The sequence below is a fragment of the Chlorocebus sabaeus genome, chromosome 22, assembly GCF_047675955.1.
Source record: "Chlorocebus sabaeus isolate Y175 chromosome 22, mChlSab1.0.hap1, whole genome shotgun sequence".
NCBI lineage: Eukaryota > Metazoa > Chordata > Mammalia > Primates > Cercopithecidae > Chlorocebus > Chlorocebus sabaeus.
In genome coordinates this window covers 74,668,969-74,675,662 of record NC_132925.1, presented here as the reverse complement: position 1 = coordinate 74,675,662, position 6,694 = coordinate 74,668,969, and the positions used below count along the sequence as shown (strand labels likewise).

At 42.0% G+C, this 6,694-nt stretch overlaps 1 long non-coding RNA gene across 1 annotated transcript; it reads left to right on the top strand.

The window, feature by feature from the left end:
* Positions 1-333: 333 nt before the first annotated feature.
* LOC140709783 (uncharacterized) lies at positions 334-6,492 on the top strand. The gene is made up of 3 exons (XR_012090506.1): positions 334-624; positions 4,792-4,882; positions 5,675-6,492. It is a non-coding gene; the product is annotated as an uncharacterized lncRNA (long non-coding RNA).
* Positions 6,493-6,694: the final 202 nt, after the last annotated feature.

Genomic DNA, 6,694 nt, shown 5'->3' with positions numbered 1-6,694 from the left:
TTCTTTCCTATAAGTGGGAGCTGAATGATGAGAACACATGGACACATAGAGGGAACAGCACACACTGGGGCCTGTCAGTGTGGTGTGGGGGGATGGAGAGCATCAAGAAGAATAGCTAATGGATGCTGGGGTTAATACCTAGGTCATGGGTTCATCTGTGTAGCAAACCACCAAGGCACCCATTTACCTATGCAACAAACCTGCACATCCTGCACATGTACCCCAGAACTTAAAAGTTGAAGAAGAAAAATAAACACAGATTGAGTTGGTAGTGGATTCTTAGAGCTGTGTTTAGAAGAACTCTGAGGCTATCTCCTTCCTTAACAGGAAAGAGTGCCAAAATCATCAGGTCTTATTTCTACAGGAACGGGAACTTAAACAAGGACGCCAGTTACCTTTCTCCAATCTGTTCCTTTGTGTGTTTTCTACTGACAGGCTTCATCTTAGACACATACTTCACCCCATCACTTGCTAGCCTCTCTTAACCAAATATTTTGCTCCCATTTTTTCAGCTTACCTCTACATGAGGGGCTAGACCCTGGAGTGTCCCTTCAACCTCAATTGACCTGTGATATGGCTCATGATATGGTTCATTCGTTATGTTCCAGTTTCCAGGCTAATTCTGTAAGTACTTTGTTTTAGAGTAAGACTACGTGAGAATGTCATAATGAATTATGCTTTTGGAATAATATGTTTACATTTTAACTCAATTGTGGGCTTTAAGAGGCATGATGAATAAACTTTCTCACACACATCTGCACTCACAGACTTTCGTGGCTTATTGCATCATACGCAAACGGCCAGGCCCACTTTATGATATCAGCTCAGGAATGGCATGCTAACTTTCTGTGCTCATGAAAACAATGATCAAAAATTCTGGTCACCTCAAGATTAAGGTGCTACAAAAAAATCAGCTATCAACCTGTGCACAGAATGGGCCAGCATCTTGTGAGCATACAAAAGAGGTCTGGGTTGCAATTTTTACCATAGCACAATTTACCCATTAAAACTAGCTCAACATTCCCCATTAATTACTCATGCACATTTCAGTTCTTTTGAAAATTGGTAACAAAGATACACAGCTTAAGAAATAAACTACCTATACAAAAATAATCTAGGAGGAAAGAGAGAGTCACATGTGGCAAATAAACATTTGTAATCAGTACTATAAATTAATCACGAAACAGATTATCTGGAAACATACAAAATCATCCTCTAAATTGTTCTCCTAATGTACTAGCTCTCCACTGACTCATTGCTAAATTATTTGCTAGTGAATGAATTTTCTTTTCTTCAAATGCTTTTTGAGCTTAGAGAAGTTGGCATAGACAAAATGCTTTCTGCCAGGGGTGAGGTTATATCCCCACAACCCTGAATCAACTGGTTATAAAAATCAAAGAATTCTGCTGAACCACAAGGAAGTTTTCTCTTGTGGTTATCGGCCATTTATTTTTGCCACATCTTCTTTACCATTCTGAAATAAAATTCACAGATAATATAACCTACTGACATGTAATTTAAATAAACAAACAGGTATTAACTAATATAAAGGAAAGAAAAAAGAAAGTCATGTATTATAATATGCATTTAATATTTGCATGTTTGGGCTCTAACCTGGAAATCATAATAAAGCAGTCAGATGATTTCATCTGTACATAGAAGCACAAGAGCTACCGATACTCCCCAATCCTTGGAGCAATCAAAATTGCATCCATGTATTTGCTATACAACTCCTAGAGAGAGGTGATTTCACTGACACCCACAATTTCCACAACACTAAATGGTTGGTTTGATAGCCTCTTTTCGATATATATTTTTTTCAGGCTGAATTCGTTGTTGGTCTGGCTAGTGGTATCATGGCCATTGATGAGACCTTGAGACCACACACCCTCTAAGTCTTTACATCTCTGTTTTTATTTTTATTTTTTAGGACTAGTGTCTTGCTCTGTCACCCAGGCTGGAGTTCAGCGGTGTGATATGGCTCACTGCAGCTTCAAACTCCTGGGTTCAAGCAATTCTCCTAACTCAGCCTCCCAAGTAGCTAGGACTACAGGCATGTGCTACCATGCTTACCTAATTTTTTAAATTTTTATGGAAATGGAGTCTCGCTTTGTTGCCCAGGTTGGTCTCAAACTCCCAGCCTCAAGCAATCCTCCCACCTCAGCCTCCCAAAGTGCTGTGATTACAGATATGAGCCACTGTGCACAGCCTCACCTCTGTTTCTAAGTATGGTTCTCCAAAAGTCCAATTCTAATGAAATAAACATAGAAACCTGTCAGTTCCATGGCCTGCCACAGGACTGTACCTGTAGAGAAAAATGGCAAAAATTTAAGGAAAAAAAAACAGCCCACTCCACAGACATACTGAGATTTGTCTTTTAGGCAGAAGTTGTAAGGTTTTCTCTACTCCCCTTGAGATGGGGCACTGAAACTCCAAAAGACATTTACCTTGTGATATCTGAATCAGGAGAGCGGCTTGCTTGTGTCCACAAATGATCAGTATCATTCTTGAGCTTCCACACTGGATTCTGTTTCTCACCACGGAGAAAAGTAAACTTCTCCTTATCTGACTGTGAAATGGGAACCCGAGGTGGGGGAATGCCCTCACCTGTTGTGAAAGGGGATGAGTAAGTTCTCTTTTTTACTGCTTAATGCTTCTAAGAGAAAGAGGCACGCATTATTCCCTCTGGGTTGTCCTTCTTAAGTTACCCTGGAACAAAAGTCAGTTTGCATTTCTTTTCTGGTGAATCACAGAGATAAAACGAAAACAGTGAAAGCACTTCAAAACGTCAACGGTATGCTTCCCCCCTAGCTGTAGACCTGTGATGAGATATCATAATTGCTATTGGTATCATTGATGTTTTGCATTCCTGTACTATTGTAGAAGTGTCATTGTACACTCTATACACACGATCCTACTTGATCCTTTACTGCAAGGGATATAAAAAAAGTCAGTGTTATTAACATCATTTTAAAGATGATGACACTGAGACTGAGAGAAAAGTAATTTGTCTAAAGCCCCATGGTTACCAAGTGGCCATTCAAAGAGAAGGATTCATGTATTGGGCTAAGAATACTTTGCTCTTTCTATTCCACCACTGATTTACCAGAAGACACCCCTTTGCCCCTTGGATAATTTGCCCCCTGAAGAGAATGGATCATTTCCGTGATTGACCCTCAAGTAGGCAATAGCTAAAAATAATATCGCAAACCAAGTTCTATACTTTCGACGTTGGGAAAACAGGACAAGGGCACACGTGGGTAATGTCAAGACCCAAATTCACACAAAGTATATTTCAAGAGAATTAGTCACTGTCTCAAAGTGTTGCCTGCGTTAGAAAATTATTGTCTCTAGTTTTTAGACTCCACCATCTTCAATGTAGGAGTTTTACTTCAGGATAACTCTTCTCATGGTCACAAAATGGCTGCCAAACAGCTCCAGGCTTCCTACGGGGATGAAACAAGATCTGGCAAGAAAGAGACGATCTATTCCTGAGTTTAAGAGTGAAATAGAATTTTCTTCTGGAAAAATTGTGGGAAGTCCCCTAGCCAGTCACACTATTTTCATCAGCCAGAGCTAGGCCTTATGCCCACCCTTAAAATAATTTATTGGCAAGAGGAATTACTCAATTGACTGAAACACATCAAACTGACCCTTTGGCTGGAGGGAGGGTCCTCTTCCCTGAAGGGAGATAGTAAGATATCTGGGGGGAAAAAATGGGGTTTTATTGAAAAGAAAAGGCCAGGTATCGTGACTCATGCCTGTAATCCCAGCACTTTGGGAGGCTGAGGCGGGCGGATCATGAGGTCAGGAGTTCAAGACCAGCCTGGCCAATATGGTGACACCCCGTCTCTATTAAAAATACAAAAATTAGCCGGGCGTGGTGATGGGTGCCTGTAGTCCCAGCTACTTGGGAGGCTAAGGCAGAAGAATCACTTGAACCCGGGAGGTGAAGGTTGCAGTGAACCAAGCTCGCACCACTGCACTCCAGCCCGGGTGACAGAGCCAGACTCTGTCTCCAAAAAAAAGAAAAAGAAAAGGAAAATGACACACACACACCTCTCTCTCTGTGTGTGGAGGGAGAATGCAATGTTGTCTACCACATAAGTTTGTACAAGCTATGAAGAAATTTCCATTTTCTAAATTTCCTTCTTCTGAGGATCCTTCGAGCACTTCTTTCACACTTCGTATCTTCCAGATAGTGCTGGGTTTTTTTGCTTCTTTCCTAAGCTGCATTCTCTTCTAGTTTTGTTGTTGATACAGAACTATCTGTCTGATTGCCTCTTCTCTGAGGCTGCCAAGCCATGGGATTGAGCAAGTTTCTAAGTTTGGCCCCTTAGAATTGGATTTTTAGAAAATCATACTTAAAAACAGAGATGAGAAATCTTAAACTATGTGGTCTCAAGGTTTCATCAATGGCTATGACATTGCTAGCCAGTCCAATAATGAATCAAGCCAAGAGACAATATCAATATATAGTGTGTTTAAAATGTTCACTCAGTTGTGAATCATTATTGATAATACATTTTAAAGGCATTTTTTACTGTTTACCAGGTGCCCGGTGTTGTGCTAAGTGCTCTGCATGCATGACTTACGTCACTGTCACATTTCCCTCACAGGAAGGTAATATTTTCCTCATCCTTGCTTGACTTATGAAGAAACTGAGCCTCAGAGAAGTGAAGAGACTTACCTTCTCAAGGTCTTACAGCTAAAAGTGGCAGAACAGGTCCTTGAACCCATGCTTCTCTGACTCCACAATACTCTTAACCGCTATTTTATGTTTTCTTCCAGATGTTCAGAAGCCTAGTGAATGAGTCGATGCGATGATTAATCAGCTTCCATGTTCAGAATTACTGATAGCTCTGGCCTTCCTAATAGCTCAGTGAGTATGAACATTATGATATTTTACCCTCACAGAGTTCCTGAGTACTGAAAGTGGGCTGGGTCATCAGCACCACAGCTGTAAGTCACCAGGTGAGTCAATCAAAGGAAGAGCCTAGAACTATTAATAAAACAAGAGTCTTCAGACTCCTAGCCAGTGCGCTCACCTGTAGATCATGAAATGCCTTACCCAGGACATGAATCACTCTCCCATCAAGTTCCAGGGTTCTTACCATCATCATCTCAGAACCTCTTCACACCTCCCTGGTAAATATTAGGTAATGATGTTAACTTTGATAGAAAGAAGCAAACCTGGTGGGTCACGGTGGCTCATGCCTGTAATCCCAGCACTTTGGGAGGCTGAGGCAGGCATATTGCCTGAGTCCAGGAATTGCCTGAGACCAGCCTGGGCAGCATGTTAAACCCTGCCTCAACAAAAAACACACAAAAAAATAGCCTGGCGTGGTGGTACATGCCTGCAGGCCCAGTTACTTGCAACACTGAGGTGGGAGGATCCCTTGAACCTGAGAGGCAGAGGTTGCAGTGAGCCAAGATTGCACCACTATTCTCCAGCCTGGGTGACAGAGTGACACCTTGTCTCAAAACAAAGAAAGAAGCAAACTTGATAAGGGAGAAGTGTGGTGGTTTTTTCATGCCAACAAGACAAGTTATGGTACCATAGCCATAAAAGGTATCCAAATGCCCCCTCCACACCCTGATTATAGAAGCCTTTCTTGGAATTCTCGCTTGCTTGAAGAGATCAGTAAAGTATCTGGTTATGCTCTGTCCACAGGGCAAGATTGCTGATGCCACATGCTTTCTCCAATCATTCAAAACAGCGTCTTTGTCAGCCTGTCAGCCCTACTGAATCAAAGTGATGCTGCAGAAAGGAGAGAGCAAAGTCAGGAGAGAGAAACATATATAACAACTGTTCTGAACACGACCTCTAATCCAGTAACAATTGTCCTAATTTCAGAGTGCTAAGGAAACAGTGTCCTCACTGGTGGGTGAAGTTCAGCTTCTCTTCAGGAGGAGGACCCATGCAAATCATTGTTTTTCCTTTCTAAGTATCTACTAGATACTTTCCAAAGGGTTAATCAGCTTTAACATGGGGTGATGCCACTGTGCTAGTCTAAAATCTATGATTTGCAGATGGAGATTGGTGGGATCAACCACAAAGTCTGTCATCAAACAAAACACAGTGTGTTCACCTCTGGTCACTGGTTCAGATTCGGGGCAGCCTGCCCCTTTGGCTGGAGGTAGAAGAACACTTTGGTAACTGTTGTGAGTGTGGCAGTGCAAGCTGACTAAGTTGATGTCCCCTTGGACTTCTATTTGATATTTCTCCTCTGGTATTTGTATGGTACAGGTTTTGGGCAGTTGAATGAGAATATGTGGGGACTGATCTTAGAAAACCAACATAAGTCCAGGCACGGTGGCTCACGCTTGTAATTCCAGCACTTTGGGAGGCTGAGGCGGGTGGATAACTCAAGGTTGGGAGTTCGAGACCAGCCTGGCCAATATGATGAAACCCTGTCTCTACCAAAAATACAAAAATTATCTGGGTTTGGTGGCGGGCACCTGTAGTCCCAGCTGCTCAGGTAACTGAGGCAGGAGAATCTCTTGAACTCAGGAGGTAGAGGTTATAGTGAGCCAAGATCACGCCACTGTACTCCAGCACTCCAGCCTGGCTGACAGAGCAACACTCCATCTCAAAAAAAAAAAAAAAAAGAAAAAGAAAAAGAAAAGAAAAGAAAATCAACATAAATCAGACTGTTACCTTCTATCCCTTCTCCCTGTCTACACAGGGGGA